This window comes from Manis pentadactyla, chromosome 12, assembly GCF_030020395.1.
Source record: "Manis pentadactyla isolate mManPen7 chromosome 12, mManPen7.hap1, whole genome shotgun sequence".
NCBI classification, from domain to species: Eukaryota; Metazoa; Chordata; class Mammalia; order Pholidota; family Manidae; genus Manis; species Manis pentadactyla.
In genome coordinates this window covers 22,698,910-22,718,683 of record NC_080030.1, presented here as the reverse complement: position 1 = coordinate 22,718,683, position 19,774 = coordinate 22,698,910, and the positions used below count along the sequence as shown (strand labels likewise).

General features: G+C 53.2%; 1 pseudogene; it reads left to right on the top strand.

The window, feature by feature from the left end:
- The first annotated feature begins 8,296 nt into the window (after positions 1 to 8,296).
- LOC118923766 (cAMP and cAMP-inhibited cGMP 3',5'-cyclic phosphodiesterase 10A-like) lies at positions 8,297 to 18,759 on the top strand (annotated as a pseudogene).
- Positions 18,760 to 19,774: the final 1,015 nt, after the last annotated feature.

Sequence of the window (19,774 nt, the reverse complement as noted above, 5' to 3'; positions counted from 1 at the left end):
ACTGACGGGACACTGCCAGATGTAGGTGTGTCCCTGTCCACTCAGGTGCCCTGGTTCCAGGGACAGGTCTACCCACCAGGGAACATGTCCCCAGGTGCTTTCCAGGCAACATACAGCAGGGCACTGCAGGGCTGAGAGAATGGCATGGAGCGCAGCAAAGTTCCTGAGGGGCAGAAACCCCTGGGAGGGAAGACAGAGCTGAGAGCGTGGCCTTCTTCTCTGCTCTGCCCTCCATGAACTCATGTCCTTAAGGAGACAGACACCAGGGAGACCAGCACACTGGTACCTGGTTAACAGCCCTCCTGGGTGGAGGACTGTAGCTCAACCCAAGGAAGGGGCCAGGGATGGCTGTCCCACCCTGGGGCCTGCGAGTCCAGATCCGCACATCCCTAGCAGGAGGGCCCAGGGGCCGTGCAAGGCATTCTGAAGGCACCCATCCTGAGAGCTGGCCAAGGAGGGGAGCAGGTCCTGAGATGCCAGGATAGACCCTGGGGGCTGTCCCATGACATACCATGGCCACCCAGATCCAGAACTTCACCACTCGGGCCCTATCCCCGGCCGTCATGCTCAGGGTCCCGAGGCAGGTGGTGGTGACCAGCTTGACCAAGGCATCAAATTCCCTGAGGATCCCATGCCTGGTGGGAGCCAGGCGCCCAGTGTCTCCCATCTGGGGCTGCTTCTGTGAGTTCTTATATTCCAGAAAGTCCATCCTGGTATACAGTCCCTGGGGATCACAAGGGAGGCTCATTCAGCCATGCCCCTGGTGCCCCCATGCCTGGGCAGAGCCACCGGTCACAGCTGCAGCCCAGGCAGCTGGGGGTGTGCTGTGAGCCTTGTGACCATCCAGGCTTCAGACCCCATCCACTGAGGCACTCAGGACCAGATGCACAGGACCCCACAGTGGTGGGGAACAGAGGGGCTCTGCTCACAGGCACCCTCACTCACCTCCTCCCTGCCGCACAAGGCAGCTCACCCTGCCATCCCGGGGCATCTGCCTCCCATTCTGCCACCCCATGGATCCTGCTCCCCACTCAGGTGCAGGTTCCCCCAAAACAACTCCACCCAGGGCCTTTATTGGTGTCTGTATGTCCCACACAAGTCCATGGCAGGGGCCTCTGAAGTGTGGAGGCTGTGGAGGCCTGCCAGGCCAATGGCCCGAGGACCTAAGGCCCTGGCAGCACCTCCCTGAGCACCCCTCCCCTGCCCCGCCCCTCACAGCCCAGCTAGGCCCTGCCCACCTTCCCTCCGCTCCTCCTCATTGGTCTGCAAGGATCCCTAAGTGCCAGCCCTACTGTCCATGTGTGGTCAGTGAAGGATTGGGGGTGGGGATGGCCTTGGCATAGGGTGAATCCCTTGGGAAGCTAGGACATGGGCCTAGATCACAGGGGTCCACGTCAGGGGAGGGCAGGTCTGGGGCAGCCCATGACACAGGGAAGGTCCATCCCTGACCTTAAGAGCCTACTCCGCTCACTGCAAAGTCCAGGGTCAGCTGCTTGGCCACCAGGCGGGGGTGAAATGCTAGGATGGTCGGCTCCTCCTCCCTCGACATCCCAGGGGCTTGCGGCACAGGGGCTGATGGGCTCTGGGCCTGGCTCTGCCAGGCCCGGTGCCATTCATGCAGGTGCCATGGGCCCAGGACCAAGGGATCCTGGGGCTGCAGCTCAGGGCCTAGCACTGGGGCTGAGGCCACTGCTGGGACATCCTCCAGCTCTGGGGTCTCAGGGAGCCCCTGAATTGGCTCCAGATGCAGCTGGCAGGAGAGATACCAGGAGCGCCACCTGTTTCCTCCAACATAGTGATGGAGCAGGACACAGAGACAGGGTCACCGCGGAGCTGATACCCCGCGCCTTACCAAGGACAGAAAAGACCTCACAGCCTTGAAAGGAACCCCAGTCCAGGAAGCCACCCTACACAGTCCCCTGGCTGCAGCCCTTCACCTTCCAGCTCTGCCACCATGGGTCCCAGGTGCTCCTCCTGGACCAAGTGGTGGAGGACTTGGCCCTCCAGGGCGGATGAAGGCTGGCTGCCATGGAGGACACTGGTCACATGCTCGGGCTCCCAGGCAAGGCGCCTAGTCCATCCCATCCTGGGGCTGGGGGAAGGCCGGGGGGTGGCAGAGTGAGAAGCCTGGTCTTTCCAGCCACACTGCCCTCCCGGTCCACCCTTGTGTGGGCCTGGCCGTTCTGCATTCCCCTGCCTGTCCAGGCACCTGCCCCTCCCTCTTCCTGACCCTGTGTGTCTGTCCTGAGACCCCATCCTTTCCCATCCTCCCAAATAGGAAGTCCCCAGTTGTCAGCCCGCCCGTGGGACCCCACCCACCACCAAACATGGGTTACCTGCTGGGTTCTGCTGTGCACTCCCTGCCCCAAGCCCCAATCTCTTCCTCCCCCCATTCTGTGAGATGGGTGGCACACCCTCTGGGCCCGGTGAAAACTCGCCTTTTCAGATCCTCAGGCCCCTCGTCATGCCCCCCTGGTCCTTGAAGAGGCCGTGAGGGCATCGCCCATGACGCTCCCCGGCCGTGACCTGTGGATGACGCCTGAAGTGACTGCCTGACTCCCCCTGGGACAGGGTCCCAGTACTGTGTCTGCTTCCTTCACTCAGTTATGCTAAGTGTCCCCAAAGGGCCTGCAGAAAATCTCTGCTGCCCCCAGAGGTCCCTCATGCGGCCTCAGTGAGGACAAGGACCGGGCCCAGCCACAGGGAATCACAAGCCTCCTTTCCAAAGGTGGCTTTCCATGTGCTTTTCCAAATTGAGGCCACTGCCAGGTGAGGCCAAAGGCTTTTCAGCAGGTACAGAGAAGTAATAGCCCTGAAGTGGCCCAACTTGGCCGGCAGTCCTCTCTGCAGCACCCAGTGCCAGGGGAGCCCCTCTCAGGCTCCTCCTTTGTTCCCCATGGGCACCCTAACAGGCTGATAACCAGCCACCCTGCCTGTCAGAGGAGCACACTATGGCTCAGACACGTGGGGACGCTCAAGACACACAGTGGGCTGTGGGCACAGGCTGACTGTGCCGAAGAGGGGATGGGTGCTCACTGGGGGAGCCGCTGGCCCGTGGCTGGCTGGTCAGTGTCCGTAGCAGGGAGTGTGCATCCCGGAGTGCTCCGGCTGGTGTTTGGAGCTGCCTCCACTCGTGAGGTGCACTTTCTCCACTTCCTCCTCATGCCTGTGCTTGAGGACCTCAGTCCCATGAACAGTTGACTCATGTTCAGGCTAAGGGGGGCAGCAGGGATATAGTCAGTGGAAAACCCAGGAACCACCAGGACGAGGGAGGTTTGCAACTCAGTGGAGAGCCCCCAGCCCCCTGGGGTGTGAGCAAGGAGAGGCACGGGGTGGCCCCAGGGAACGAGGTTCCAGGCCCTCTGGAGTGGGACTGTCAGCCACTCTTGTGGGGAAGCCCTGGGAGGGCCCCCTGGCAGGTTGCCAGGTTTGGAATGCGGTCCTGGGTGTTGACACCCTGCCCCAGGTCCAGGGAGCTGGTGAATCCATCCACCAGTTCCTCCACGCTCCACAGGGTGGAGCTCTGCAAAGCCGGCACATGGTAGCTGGGGAGGAGGCACCCAGGGCTGCCTGGACCTCCCCAGAAGGGGCAATGTGGGCCCCAAACCCTGCCCCTGACATCAGGTACACATGGCAGGGCCATCTGCATAAACATCCAGTCCCTCAGGGAAGGAGAGGATACTCCCCAGGATCAGGATTAACATGTGGGTGGAAGTACCTGGTCCCAAAACTCACCTCCACGTCCTGAATGCTGAAACCAGAGCTGTGACACTGACTGTCCCGCCAGGGGGCCACCACCTCACAACGTGCTGCCACCCAGGAACGGCCCTCCTCCTCCCCAGCCTTCAGTCCCACCCATGCCCCACGCCCACCGTGCACATACAGAAGGGGCAGGGGGGAAGGTCAGCCCGGGATGGGTCACACTTGTGGCCTGGCCCTGGAGTGGCATGCTCTCGGCTGCTGTGTGTTACCTTGGGGCTCCTTAGGAGACACAGACAGAGGCATTGGAGGAGGTCTCTGAGCCAGTGCCCACAGCGAGTGGGAAGGCTCTCCCTCTCAGCTTCCCTTCCTCCCACGCCTTCAGAAGGCTCTGCACAAGACTGCATGTTGCTCTCTCAAGCATCGCCAGTCAGGTGAGGACTGGGTTCTGGGACCAGGAACTGGTCACAATTCAGGTTCTACTGGGTGTATCTTCAGAGACATCACTTCCTGAAGAGTCCATTTCATGGGCCCCTCCCTGCATTAAGACATACCCACATGCCCCACTGGGCTGCTGACTGCCCACCCTCCTGGCCCTTGCCATGCATGACTACACAGATCCCCACCAGAGCCCTCCCCTTGCTCTTTGGCAATATCACTAGGGCACCAGCTCTGCAGAGACAAGAGCTGAGCTCAAGCTGCTTTTTCTCACCAGTTCCCTGTCCTGCTGAGGCCATGGTACCTCCTAGGAGCTGCCCAACATCCCAACCTGCACAGGCAGGGTCATGCCAGACATTCCTCCCTAGGGACATCCTCAGGGACACATGGATGACACCTCCAGCTCCTGGGGGCTGGTGTCACGTATGTCTGATGCACAGACTCAGAGATTGAAGAATGCCAACCAGGCTTGGCATGGAGCGTGGAAGACCACGCAACTCAGGCCTAGGTTTGGGCCTTGTGATCTTGGGCAAGTCACACCCCCTCTAGGACATTTTCAGGTGTGCACCTTGAAGGGGCGGCAATGAGAGGAGATCCAGGTGGTGTCATCTACTGGCATCCACCTTCCAAAGGTCCAGGCTGCTCTGGAACTTGGTGCTTTTCAGACCCATCAGTGAATGGGTCAGAGTAGCACACTGGAAATGAAGTCTATGCTTCCTCTGAAATTCGAGGTGGGCCACCAGGCTGCTGTGCTCATGTGTGTGTGTGTGTGTGAGAGAGAGGAAGGGCCAGATACAGTGCTTATTCTTCACCTTAGAAGGGAGAGCTTGGCATGCCCACACGGCAGACTTCTAGAAACTTGTCTAAGACAAAAGGACCCTGAAATTTTTTTTTTATTTTGATATCATTAATCTACAATTACATGAAGAACATTGGTTCCTAGGCTCCCCCTTTCACCAAATCCCTCACACAAATCCCAATACAGTCACTGTCCATCAGTATAGTAAGATGTTGTAAAATCACTACCTGTCTTCTCTGTGTTGCACAGCCCTCCCCGTTCCCCGCCACAAATTATACATGCTAATTGTAAGGTCCCCTTTCTTTTTCCCTGCCCTTCGCCCTCCCTTCCCTTCCATCCTCCCCAGTCCCTTTCCCTTTGGTAACTGTTAGTCCATTCTTGGGTTCTGTGATTCTGCTGCTGTTTTGTTCCTTCAGTTTTTCTTTGTTCTTATACTCCACATATGAGTGAAATCATTTGGTACTTGTCTTTCTCCACCTGGCTTATTTCACTGAGCATAATAATCTCTAACTCCATCCACGTTGTTGCAAATGATAGGATTTGTTTTCTTATGGCTGAGTAATAATCCATTGTGTATATGTACCACATCTTCTTTATCTATTCATCTACTGATGAACACTTAGGTTGCTTCCATTTCTTGGCTATTGTAAATAGTGCTGCAATAAACATAGGGATGCATCTGTCTTTTTCAAACTGGGTTGCTGCATTCTTAGGGTAAATTCCTAGAAGTGGAATTCCTGGGTCAAATGGTATGTCTATTTTGAATTTTTTGAGGAACCTCCATACTGCTTTCCACAATGGTTGAACTAATTTACATTCCCACCAGCAGTGTAGGAGGGTTCCTGTTTCTCCATAACGTCGCCAACATTTAGTATGGGAATTGTTTAATCCCTCCTTCATATTTAAATGATAATTGTGCTGGATACAGTATTCTCGGTTCAAGGCCCTTCTGTTTCATTGCATTAAATATATCACGCCATTTACTTCTGTCCTGTAAGGTTTCTGTTGAGAAGTCTGATGATAGCCTGATGGGTTTTCCTTTGTAGGTGACCTTTTTTCTCTCTCTGGCTGTATTTAATACTCTGTCCTTATCCTTGATCTTTGCCATTTTAATTATGTGTCTTGATGTAGCCCTCTTTGGGTCCCTTCTGTTGGGAGTTCTGTGTGCTTCCATGGTCTGAGCAACTATTTCCTCCCCCAGTTTGGGGAAGTTTTTAGCAATTATTTCTTCAAAGACACTTTCTATCCCTTTTTCTGTCTCTTCTTCTGGTACCCCTATAATGTGAATATTATTCCATTTGGATTGGTCACACAGTTCTCTTAATATTCTTTCATTCCTGGAGATCCTTTTATCCCTCTCTGCATCAGCTTCTATGCATTCCTGTTCTCTGATTTATATTCCATTAACGGCCTCTTGCACCTCTTCCATTCTGCTTTTAAGTCCTTCCAGAGATTGTTTCATTTCTGTAGTCTGCCTCCCAACTTTATCTGTTAGCTCTTGCATATTCTCTGCAGATCCATCAGTATGGTTATGACCTTTATTTTGAATACATTTTTGGGGAGATTGGTTAGGTCTATCTTCCCAGGCCCTCTCTCAGGAGTTGTCTGGACTATTTCGGACTGGACTAAATTCTTCTGCCTTTTCATGGTGATATTGGTGGCTGTAGGCAGGTAGCATGTGTGTCAGCTGGGAGAACAAAGTCCTTTCCTGCTTGCTGGCTGCCTTGCCCTTCTCCACTGCCTGTGTTGGTTACCCGCACTCCTGGAGCAGCCACCGGGTTAATCCCCTAAGCTGCTGTGGGCTGGGTCTCCGCCAGAGTAGCACAGATCCCTGCAGAAAGTGTCAGGTGGGCCAGGTGCACTCTCCTGCAAAAGCGGCACCCCTGCCATGCAGTTGTGTTCCAGCAACCATTGCCTTTTGGTCTGGCCCAGGTGGTTATGTGACAGGCTGAGATTCTGGGCGGTTGCTGGGGTTGTGGCTGCTCCTGGGCTTTTTCTCTGCTGCCAGCTCCCGCAGGCCACTCCTGGTCCCCTCTGGCACCACTGGGGCATGCGGGCTGCACTCGGGCCCCTCTAGCGCTGCCACAGGTGTGCATGGGCCGCTCCCTTGCCCCTCAGGTGGTGTCGCCGCCAGCACGCTCAGGCTGGTTCCAGGTCGTTCTGTTGCCACTGCCACGGGCTCTCGCGGACCTCTCCTGAGCCCTTTGCACCAGTCGCGGGTTTGCTTAGGCCACTCCTGGGCCACTCGGTTGCTGCCACAGTGGGCTCACATGTGCCGCTCTCAGTCCCTTCTGGTGCCACTGTGGCAGGATTGTGCAGGCCGCTCTGTCACTGCTGCTGCCTGCTCACACCGGCTGGTCCCAGGCCCCTTTGGCGCCGCCGCCCCCGGCGCATGCTGCCACTCTCCAACTACTAGGCCAGTCTGTCGGGGTAAGTGCCAGTTGGGGGAATGTCTGGCAGTCTGATCACCATGAGAGGCTTCAGAGTTGTGCTGCCCTCCATGGAGTTGGGTTGCCTAGAGTTCGGCGAGATTCCCAGGTGCTGGGGTGCATGTGTTGGGATGACTTCGTCCAGCTGTGAGGTCCGTGTCCCTTTAACACTTGCAAAAAGCATTCGCTTTTCTTTTGTCACAGGGGCGCTGTTTGCGGGGATCTGCTCACAGGTTTTGCTTTTCCGTTTCTCTAATATCCAGCACTCCATGCACAGTGTGTCTGCGCTCCTGGTGCGGATTTCTAGAGCTGGTTGTTTAGCAGTCCTGGGCATTCAATCCCTCCCCACTCTGACTCTTTTCTTCCCGCTGGGGTCTGGGGTAGGGGGGCGTTTGTGCCCTGCTGGGCCATGGCTTGTATCTTACCCCCTTCATGTGATGCTGAGTTCTTGCCGGTGTAGATGTAGCCTGGCTGTTGTACTGTATCTACTGATGTCTCTCTTAGGAATAGTTGTATTTGTTGTATTTTCAAAAAAATATGTGTTTTTGGGAGAAGATTTCCGCTGAAGTACTCAGGCCGCCATCTTGGCTCCCTCTCCATTTACAAATTTTTGATCATGTAGAAAACAAATGAATGTTCCGCTGTTAAGTCTGTGTGTAGAATATTCTATTAGGTCCAGACTGAGTCTTGTTTAGCGAGAAGGCTGCACTGCCAAGCAGGGAAGGAGCTGATACAGGGGCCACAACAGCTATATCTGGAAGCATTGCCATGTATGGCAGCTCAGGCACCTCTGTCATGTCCTTCCAACTTCCTCTGCCCGACAAACACACAGAGAAATGCAACTCTTGCACTTACCCAGGCAGGGGAAGCAAGTTTGGCTTTGTGCTGGAGGGTGTGAACAAATCCATCCCAAGCTGATGGTCAGACGGAGATGGTCTCGGCCAGCACCCACCTAGCTGACATAATTGCTGGGAGCTACCTGCTTTGCATCTGGGTGCCACTTGGGCCTGTGCTGAAGGGGGGAAGATGGGGCATGGGCCTTCTGAGTCTCCTGTGTCTGGGCCCACTCCTGTTGCCGGAGCCCCATGCCTGCCAGATTGTGGTGTTCTGGCTCCTCTACCCCTCACCCACCCCTCAAGGAGGAAGGTGGGATGGGCCAGGCAGCTGGGCTGAGGGAGAGGGCCAGAGCTGTCCCCAGAAAGGTACACAGCAAGGCTAGGGGACTCTGGGAACCAGCAGCCCTTCCATTCCATGCCCGGTGCCCAGCCATGGAGTAGTGTGTGGCAGGGCCGGGGACCAAACGCTGGGGTGGCTGGGGGCTGGCATCCCGGGGTCTGGGTCTGCTTTGCCTTTGGGTCCTCCTGCCCATCCCTACCCCAGGACCTGCGGGCGCTGGGCTGCTGGAGGAGCAGCTTGGCTCTCTACTCTCTCTCCCTCACTCAATGAGATCCTGAGAGTGAAGGCCAGGGGACTCACGTGAGGTGTGCACTGTGTGTACAGCATGTGGGGCCGGGGGGGAAGGCAGGGGACAGAAACCATTTGTCCTGTTTAGTTCTGAGTGCGGCATGCATTTGAGGATCTGTGTCCCTAGTGAACCTTTGTGGTATGGGCCGCCAAATCCTCAGAGCTCCACAGAGCAGCTTAGGTTAGCACAGACCACAGGGACAGCCACAGCTGTTTCCAGTTTGAGCTGTGGCCTTGGAAGCTTGTCTTGTAACCAATCACCTTGACACAAGTAGTGCTGATGCTTCTGTCCTGGGCAAGGCTGGTACAGGCCCCACCGTTTGGCTCACAGCCCAGAGGGCATACAAGACTCACCCTTTTACTCTGTTACTGTCAAAGGAACACAAGCCTCTCCTCACGCTCAGGCTGACACTGCACCCTTTGTCCTGGTCAGCCTGCCCCTTCCAAAGCCTGAGAATGGTCAGCTTTCTCCCTGGCCACAGCCTTCAGGAGACCCCCTGAGCCGGCAGAATTAGGGCTCATGCCTGGGAAAAAGAATGAAAATATAAGGACCAACTGACCCTGGTTAAAGCGACTTGTCTGCCAAGTCTAAGGTCTCTGCCCAGAGAACCAAGAAGGCCTCAGAGCAGAGACTGGGCCAAGAATGGCCAAAAGGGCTGCAGAGAACTCACCCAGGAAGGTCTGACTTCAGTAATACATGAAACCAGCTCACAACTGCACAGTCCTGCATTTAAGCCGATTCTGAGCTTTTGACACCTGTGGCACCAACATCCCCCCTACTGAAGATGCGGCATCCTTGCAGTTACCCTGTGGGGACCCCTGGGACAAAGCAGGCCCAGGCAGCTGGCTGCCCTGACTCTCTGGCCACCTGGCTCTGGGACTAAGCCAGGAGCTAAGTAGTTGACAGATGCTGAGCCTGAGGTAACCACAGACTTCAGCAGTTTGGAACCCCTGTGCAAACCCCAGTTTTAGAGGCTAGATGCCCTCAGATTAATGTGCCAGCAAGGTAGGTTTTATTCTGAGACCTCTTCTCAGCTTGTAGGCAGAAAACATTGCTGTGTGCTGACACGACCTCCCTTTTGTGCACATACGGTGAAAGGAAGCAAGCTCCCTGTGTTTCTTCTCAGCACTGTTATCCCAGCATGGGGATGACACCCCCATGACCTCGTCTAAACCTGAGTGCCTCCCAAAGGCCTCACCTCCAAATATGATGTGAGCATCCAATATGGAATTGCTAATGTCAGGCTTGCCTACTTCCACATTGTCTACCTCTGTGAACACACCCCACCCTGACAGGCATGTCAATGAACACCCAAGCCAGATAACCCTGTATGTCAGGTATCCTGGTGAACATCCAAACTGGATAACACCACATGTGGACTCTCCCCTCTGATCTCCGCCCCCTGGGTGGATGGACTGGACTGTATAAGGGACTGCACAGAGAGCCTCTGTGGCAAGCTCATCCCAGAGATCCCTGACGCTGGACCACAGACATGTGCTCCCAGGCTTGCTCCTGCTCATCTGCCTGTGCTCCTGTGCCGTCACGGATTCGTCACTCCACTGGAACAGACTCGGCTGCATCGCTTTCCCCTTGGGACAGACGAGAGGCTGATTGGGACAGCCTGGACCCAAACCATCCGTCGTGACCAGCATGAGATGTACTGATCCGTGATATGTGTGATTTTCAGATATGCTTTATTTTCACTTTGAGGGTTGTGTGAAGGGAAATTGCTAAATAAACTGCGTGATTTGTGCAACCTTAGGGTGTTAAGTTCATTACTCCACCACCCCGTGGATCCACACTTAATGACCTACTGCAGTTTGTAGTCGGCAAGATTGGGTTCCATTTTTCTTTTTTTTAATGTGTATGGAGTTGGGGACAAAGGAATAGATGAGCAGTTGGAGAAGGGGAACAGCAGAGCACTTGGCCGCGCCTGCCAACTCCAGTTTAAATAAGAACAGAGTAGCATCATTAAAATAGCCACAAAAGCTGATGGATTTGCACTGTATTTCCTTGGAGAGTGTAATAATAGTCTTTGCATGTTCACCCCACCAGGAATCAAGGAAGGAAAGCCCCAGCTCGTCCCTGCTGGGCCTATCGCACAGAGTACTACTGTCTCTGCTTACGTGGCCAAGTCCCGGAAAACGTTACTAGTAGAAGATGTCCTTGGGGATGAGCGATTTCCAAGAGGCACTGGACTGGAATCAGGGACCCGCATCCAGTCTGTTCTTTGTTTGCCAATTGTCACTGCAATTGGTGATTTGATTGGCAACCTGGAGCTATATCGGCACTGGGGCAAAGAAGCCTTGTCCCAGTCATCAAGAGGTTGCAACTGCCAATCTTGCCTGTGCCTCAGTAGCCATACATCAGGTGCAGGTATGCAGAGGCCTCGCCAAACAGACTGAACTGAATGACTTTCTACTCGACGTATCAAAAATATTTTGATAACAGTCGCATTGTTGAACACATAATGATATATGCAAAAAACCTGGTGAATGCTGATCGTTGTGCACTTTTCCAGGTAGATCATAAGAACAAGGAGTTGTATTCAGACCTTTTTGACATTGGAGAGGAAACAGAATCTTCAAGAAGACCAAAGAAATAAGATTTTCAATTGAGAAAGGGATGGCTGGTCAAGTAGCAAAAACAGGGGAAGTCCTGAACATTCCAGATGCCTATGCAGACCCTCGCTTTAACAGAGAAGTAGACCTGTACATGGGCTACACCACCCAGACATCCTGTGCATGCCCATCCTGAGCCGAGGCAGCGTGATAGGGGTGGTGCAGATGGTGAACAAAATCAGTGGCAGTGCCTTCTCCAAAATGGATGAGAACAACTTCAAGATGTTTGCTGTCTTCTGTGCTTTAGCCCTACACTGTGCCAACATGTATCACAGAATCCGTCATTCCGAGTGCATTTACCAGGTGACCATGGAAAAGCTGTCCTACCACAGCACCTGCGCTGCCAAGGAGTGGCAGGGCCTCCTGAGCTTCAGTCTCCCTGTGCATCTCTGCAAAGAAATCGAACTATTCCACTTTGACATTGGTCCTTTTGAAAACATGTGTCCTGGAATTTTTGTCTATATGGTCCACTGGTCCTGTGGGACATCCTGCTTTGAGCTGGAAAAGCTGTGTCGCTTCATTATGTCTGTGAAGAAAAACTACCGGCGGGTTCCTTACCATAACTGGAAGCATGCAGTCACTGTGGCCCACTGCATGTATGCCATACTCCAGAATAGCCACGGGATCTTCACCGACCTCGAGCACAAAGGGTTGCTGATCACGTGTCTGTGTCATGACCTGGACCACAGGGCCTTCAGTAACAGCTACCTGCAGAAGTTTGACCACAACCTGGCGGCTCTCTACTCCACGTCCACCATGGAGCAGCACCACTTCTCCCAGACCATGCCCATCCTCTAGTTGGAAGGTCACATCTTCTCCACCCTGAGCTCCAGTGAATATGAACAGGTGCTTGAGATCGTCCGCAAAACTGTCATTGCCACAGACCTTGCTTTATACTTTGGAAACAGGAAACAATTGGAAGAGATGTACCATACTGGATCGCTAAACCTTAATAATCAATTGCATAGAGACCGTGTCATTGGTTTCATGATGACTGCCTCTGATCTTTGTTCTGTGACAAAACTGTGGCCAGTTACAAAATTGACAGCAAATGATATATATGCAGAATTCTGGGATGAGGGGGATGAATTGAAGAAGCTGGGGATACAGCCCATCCTTATGATGGACAGAGACAAGCGGGATGAAGTCCCACAGGGTCAGCTTGGATTCTACAATGCCGTGGCCATCCCCTGCTACACCACCCTCACCCAGATCTTTACGCCCACAGTGCCTCTCCTCAAAGCATGCAGGAATAACCTCAGCCAGTGGGAGAAGGTGATCCATGGGGAGGAGAGCACTGTGTGGATCTCATCCCAGCTGGCGGCCCCGGGGGGACTCCGAGAAGCTGCCAGCAAAGATGGATGACTGACGCTGCTGCAAGCTGCCCCTGAAGATGCTCATCTTGCTTTGACTGTTCATCCTTTTATTTTTGTGGGGGGAGACCTACATCTGGTGCCTGGGACACAGACCTCTTCAGGAAGGTGACGTCAAATGAATGTGCTGAGCAGGGACCTCCCTGCCAGCCTCATCGGTGGCTCAGTACACAGAGGACCACCCCAGGGTGAGAAGCCACCTGCCCAGCGACTGCATTCGACTTGCGAACTGGCCTTTTCTAACGGCTAACATTGCTGAGGCCTTAATGGAAATGGACACAAATTGTTCAGAAGGGGGTACTTTTCCATTGTGTCTTTCTAGTGAGGGTTTAATATTGGTACTATTATGATATTGTATTTTGGCTTCAGCACCAATGTGGCTTTGATGTTATTGGTTATAAATAGGAACCTGTCCACATCTGTATTGTGAATGTCTGTGTGTGACCTCTGTGGTTAGTATGAACTGTAGCAGACAGCCTCAGGATAAACACCATTGGGGTTACAGAGTAACAAGCATGTTTTGGCAATCAGTGGTGGAAAATAGATTCTTGTTTGAGAGGCTCATGAATGAGAAATTAGGTGGACTGTGTATTCTTGAAGTTTATACTAAAGGGCTTAGATGAATAAATTTACCACTAAAGGAAGTAGACTTTGTAGCCTTTTGAGAAGAGGTGCAAATATACATTAAAGTAAATCTCAGAACTCCAAGTATCAATTCAGCAGATGTCAAAGAATATCTTTTAAAATTTTCTTCATTATAGTCTTGGCAAATTTTCTCAACTCTTTGTGTGAAGAACAAAATTAAAACAAAGCATGTGGAAAAAAAGACTAAGAACAAATGCTGGCGAGGATGCAGAGAAAGGGAAACCCTCGTACACTTCTGGTGGGAATGTAAGCTAATTCAGCCATTGGGGAAAGCAATATGGAGGCTCATCATAAAACTAAAAATAGACATACCATTTCAGCCAGGAATTCCACTCCTAGGAATTTACCCAAATAATATAATTTCTCAGATTCAAGAAGACATATGTGCCCCTATGTTTATGGCAGCACTATTTACAATTGCCAAGATATGGAAGCAACCTAAGTGTCCATCAGTAGATGAGTGGATAAAGGTGGTACATATACACAATGGAGTACTATTGAGCCATAAGAAACAAATTCTATAATTTGCAACTACATGGATGGAGATGGAGGATATTATGCTCAGTGAAATAAGCCAGGAGGAGAAAGACAAGTACCAAATGATTTCCCTCATTTGTGGAGTATAACAACGAAGCAAAACTGAAGGACCAAAACAGCAGCAGACTCACAAGCTCCAAGAAGGGACTAGCAGGTGGGGAGGGAGGGAGAAGGGGATTGTGGGTATCATGATTAGCACACATGGTGTGGGGGGACCATGGGGAAGACTGTAGCACAGAGAAGGCAACTAGTGACTCTATGGCATCTTACTACACTGATGCACCCACTGATGACTGTAATGGAGTATGGGGGGGGTTGCAAAGCAACAGGGGTGAATGTAGTAACCACATTATTTTTTCATGGAAAACCTCCATAAGAGTGTATATCAATAATACCTTAATTTTAAAAAAGCCTCCCTGAGGGCAGTGCTATATGGATGTTGTCCCTGAGGTTTGTGGCTCCTGGGGTTGGTCTCATCCCTGTGCAGGTGGGATGCAGTCAGTGAGAGGACTGCCACCACACTGCTCTTTCTTCTCAAAGCTCTGCCCCACATGCAGACATCGTGTGCCCCACCAACCCACCCCCAGCCCTCCAACTCTCTGACACAGGGGGGCCCTGACCTATGCAGGTTGTCCTCCATCCTCTGTCCTCCCCCGATAACGTGCTCAGGAAGAGCGAGGTGCTCTAAGCACCAGGCTGGCACACCTTGGCAGCACAGGGGAGGGCTGCCCAAACAGAAACCCGGCCTTTCTGTCTGTCACCTATAGATTAAGGTCAGACACAGAAATCTATTGATTAGAAGCCCCGGGATGTCTCTTCATGTCTGGGACACCACTGCACATGTAACCCAAGTAGATCGCAGGGATGCAGGGCGCCAGCCTAGCACTGTCCCATTTGATGGGACACAGCTGCCCCACACATTCCAGAAAATTCCTTTTCATAAAATGCTGAACTTGGTCTCTCAAAGCACCTCCAAGAGGTTCATGCCTTCCATTGGGGGGCTTTCTCTGAGCTCAATTTCTCCATGCTTCACACCTCACAGCACCCCCCCCCCAAAGTTCCCAGGTCCCCAGTCCTCCCCCATGGTGCCCCTCTACTGTCCAGCCCCAGGCCAGGCTGGTGTGAGGCCCCTGGTGTCCTGCTCCTGGCTCCTGGCTGAGTGGCCTGACAACTGTGACAAAAGGCTGGGGAGGCTGAGCGGAGGCACTTGCCCCTGATACTCCCCATAACACTCGCCCAGGGCTCTCAGGATGTGTTCACCCTTCCAGGGAGGGAGGCCTGGCCTGGAGGGGAGCTCTAGGATCAGCACAAAAACCCCCTTGGGGGGCTCCAGGCTGGAGACAGTCTCCAGGCTCTTATGCTGCAGGTGGAGCCCCAGACTGGGACTGGGGAAGTGGACGTGTGACCACGTGGAAGCCTCAGGTGACCGGGTGACAGGAGGTAAAACCAGGACACCCAGGCCACCCTCTTCCCCTCGCCCTGCCCACAGCACCCTCAGAGCCATCTGCCTGCATGGTGATACAGGGATGACCTCAGGCTCCCCAGCCACATAGGGAGGTAGGTTTGGGCAGGAGGAGGGCAGACAGGCCTCTGGCAGGGCTGTGGCGCAGGTCAGACCTGTCATCCTGCACGGCCCACCAGCTTCAACCTGACACAGAAGAGCTTCTGGGCCCAGAAACAAAGCAGGAGCCCTGGGCCTGCTGGGTGGTCACTGGGGCCTAGCAGTCCATCCTGTCCCAGGTGTGTGCAGGTACCCCAAGCATGCCAGACTCTGGACTTATGCTGTTGGGAAACCAGGCTCACATGGCTGCCTGGACACCCTGACCGTGGGCTGCAGCGCACCTACCCCATCTGACGTGTGCTGGGGAGGTGTCAGGGACCTCTGGCACCCGGTGCACTGTTCTGGGCCCAGGCACAGGGCTCTGGGGACTGCCCGTCATCAGACTCCACAGAGAAGCCATGTGGCCGAGGCTGCCTGCAGCATCGATGCCCCCAACTGCTGCTCCAGGGGCAAGGATGTCAGGAGCCTGTCCCATCCTCTGCTGCAGTGCAGAGATCCTCTGGGTGCCAAGTGTGTGGACACAGCCCCAGCCTTTCCCTTCAGGGGCAGAGGGGCAGCTGGCCACAGGAGGAGGGGAGGCCCTGGCCTGGCCTCTGTCCCGGACAGAAACGGGCATGGAGCCTCACCCCACCTGGCCTGGTCCTGCCCTCCAGTGCATAAGGAAGGCGCTCCTGGAAGCAGGCAAACCTGGGTCGCCAGGAGGATGCTGGGCCTGGGAAGAGGATCCAGAGTGTACAGGGACAGGGATGGCCAGACGCTCCACCTCCACCTGTCCAGGTGTGCTCAGCACTGGTGAAAAGTGACCGCCCTCTATGCTCAGCTGGCCCGGGTTCAGCTCTGGGAAGTTGTGTGTGGCTGTTCCCCAGGGATCTTCCCATGCGGAGGCCCAGGAAGGATGGGCCCTTTGGGCTCAGGCTGTCAGTCAACACGTGGAGGCAGTGGGCTCACCAGCCTGGGTCCTCACCCCGTCACAGCGCCACTTTGGGCACCTTCCCCAGGCAACAGCCCCCTGGAGTTATCCCTTTGGGGACTTGTCAGAGACCCAGGCCCATCCATCTTGGGGGTGGTATAGGGGTACAGCAGGCTGCCACGCTGAGGGGGGTAGCAGTCCATTATGTGGAACTTGCCAGAGTCTCTTGAATTGCCCCCCAGTTCCCCATCCTAGTTTAGGCAGGACAGCTAATGGTTTGACTTACCCAATTTATCAAAACCCACCACACTGTAGACACTGTCCCGGGCACTGGGCCCGAACAATGCCCACCCAGAACCTGAAAGGGCTGAGCTCCTTGAGTCTCCTCTGTTGGGGCCAGGAAGAGAGTGGCTGGGTTAAACCACATGGTTTTCCAGGGGGAGGCAGCTTTGGCCCCTACTCTTGAGAGTGGCAAGGCCACACAAAGGTTTACATCAGTTAAGACACCACCCCTTTGTGCTGCAGGCTGGGGGCACGTTGCGGGTCCAGGGAAGAATGGCCAGAGATGGGCAGCAATGGGGTCAGACTGGCAATGGCTGGTGATGGGGGCCATCACCCTCACCTGCTTGGCGTGACACCTGGGACAGATCATTTGCCTCTTCTGCTGTTTCGTGGGGAGCAAGGAATTGTTACTTGTCTTCTTGCCACTGGGCGAGTCTTTATGTATGGTAAATACATGTCCTCTGCTGAGGGTATGATTTGCAAGTATTTGCCCCCAGTCCGTATGTGGCTTCACTTTTCTTTTCCTGAACATGAGTCATGTGGGAAATGGAAGTTAAAAGACAAATGTAGGTGGCAAACATAGTGAGATATAGCACATGAGAATGGCTAAAATCAAACACCTGAATGTAAACATGTCGACAAAGATGTGGAGCAATTGCAGTATTCTTATGGGGCTGGTAAAAAATAGTTTGGCTACATGTTTAAAAGTTATGTACACCTACACAGTGATTTCCCTCTGATGAGATCCAAGAGGAATAAAAACATATTTATGCAAAAACACACACAAATGCATAAGAGCTTTATTTTTAGTCCATCCTCAGGGGAACAGGTAAACCAACCATGGTCTAGTACCCCAGGACAACACTGTTCAGCAATGAAAAGGTATGACTTTTTCATCCTTGCAACAGCAGCCATGCATCTCAAAATGATGATGCTGAGTAAAAGGAGCCAGATGAAAATGAGTGCATAGAAAACACAAGGTCATTTATAGGGATCTGAAGGAGACCAGGCATAGCCTGGGAATTGGATGTGATTGCTGATGGCAGGGAAGGAGGAATCGCAAAGGGGCCTGAGGACACTGTGGGGGTGGTGGGCATTCCTCAGCTTGACTGTGGTGATGGTCCAGGAAGTTATAATCACGCCATCAATCCTTCCCTTCGAGTGTGTGCCACTGTTTTTATGTCAGATGTACCTCAATTAAACTAGAGGGCATGTGGGACAGGGAGAGAAGACGTGAAGGTGGTGCCAGAGTCCCGGGGTATTGTGTGGAGAGGGGGCAGCATGGTGGGATCCATATACAGCCAGCTGCGTACACGGCTGGCTGCACAAGGCAGTAGGCACTTGGCAACAGCATCGACTAAAAGGTTCTCAGGAAGGGCCAGCTCTGGTACTCACAGCACAGAATGAACTGAAGGACTGGCAGGGCCAAGGCCAGGAGAGGCTGACACCTGGGATCTGTAGCCTCACCTGTTCACTGAACCAAAACCTCAGTGAGGCGCAACTTGTGCCTGTGTTTTCCTCATAAGTTTCTGAAAGTAGTAAGAAGTGTAGCAGCAGCAGGGGAAACAGCCTGGAACGGAGGCCCTGGGCTTGCAAGCACTGCCCCCTTGGCTCCTGAGGCCTCTGTGGAGGGAGTGTGGCGGTAGGTCTGGACATGAAGGCCTCTGTGGGTCCCCTCTTGTCATTTCCCTAACTTGTTCATATGGTAGAAGTGGGGGAGGAGCTCTTGAGAAAATTCTGCATGCGATTACTAAATGCAAGGCTGTCAGCTCCAGGAAGTTGCAAGGAGACACTCCCTTCCTGATTGTAACAGCAACATTTGCAGAATTTGAACACATAAGACAGTCCACTGGAAATCTACACCGCAGATGGCAGTTCCTGTCTTGTCAGCCAGCACTGATATTCCAAGAAACACTTAGAGCTGTGTTCTTCAACTTGGGGCCATCTTTGGGAAATAAAGTCAGAAACTCTCTGTCAAGGCATTTCATGTTGTTTTGGGACTTCTGTTAAGGGAAAGCAGTAATAAATGAATTTGTAATAAGAGAAAAGGGGAATCAAATCTTTGTTCAGTCCCCTTTAACACTAACATTCACTGGAAAGTGAACCCAAGTAGTCCCAGAAACTTTGTAACCACTAACAGGGGTGGGGGTGGGGGGGCAGCAGTTTCTAATTGTTCTCCAGGTTTTCTGAGTCTGAGGGTCAGAGATAAAGCCAAAGGCTGATTTTGTTCAACCCCAAGCGTCCAGTCCCCAGGGATTGAGGAGGAGCATAAAAGCAAAAGGCTAGTGAATTGGTGCAGGAATGTCTTGTCAAAACCTTGTCATTGTCTTTTGTGATTTGACCTCAGTCAGGGACGATGACTGGATCTTGGTATCAGGAGGAGCACCCCCCACCCCGACCAAGTGCCCCTAGTGCTGCTCCTTCAGTGTCAGAGCCACCACAGGGCCGAGCTGTCAGGGACACAGAGCTCCCGGCTTCCTCCTTGGTAGCCACAGGGGGCTGTGCTGGCAAGGAATTCATGCTGTGTGGCAGGTCAAGTACAGCCTCTAGAACTCCCTCTAAAGTATATATTCCAGGAGAGACTACAGGCTGATGTCACCACCAAGGATTTGAAAGATGTAGGTGTGGTGATTTCCACATACCCTTATTCAAGTCACTCATTTGCCCTACTCAGAAAACGGATGAATCTTGGGGATGACAGTGCATGATTGATGCTTCCATTCTACACTAGATCCGGATGCAAAAGCACTTGGCCGCACTGTATGATCTGGAGCCCGACGAGCACTTCATGTCATTTCTCCAGCTGTGGAGCCCCTGGATAAGGAGGAGAGAGGTGAGGCCCAGCAGGAATCCTGTGTGGGCTCCAGCAACTGGTGAAGGAGCTTGGATTCGAACCCCTGGTGGTCTGTCTCTAGGACAAGCACATTTCATTCCCAGAAAGTATATCGGGGTAGGGGGAGACCTCCCTGAATGGCCACAGCAGCTGTCCTAGCTTTTCTTTCTTTCTTTTTTTTA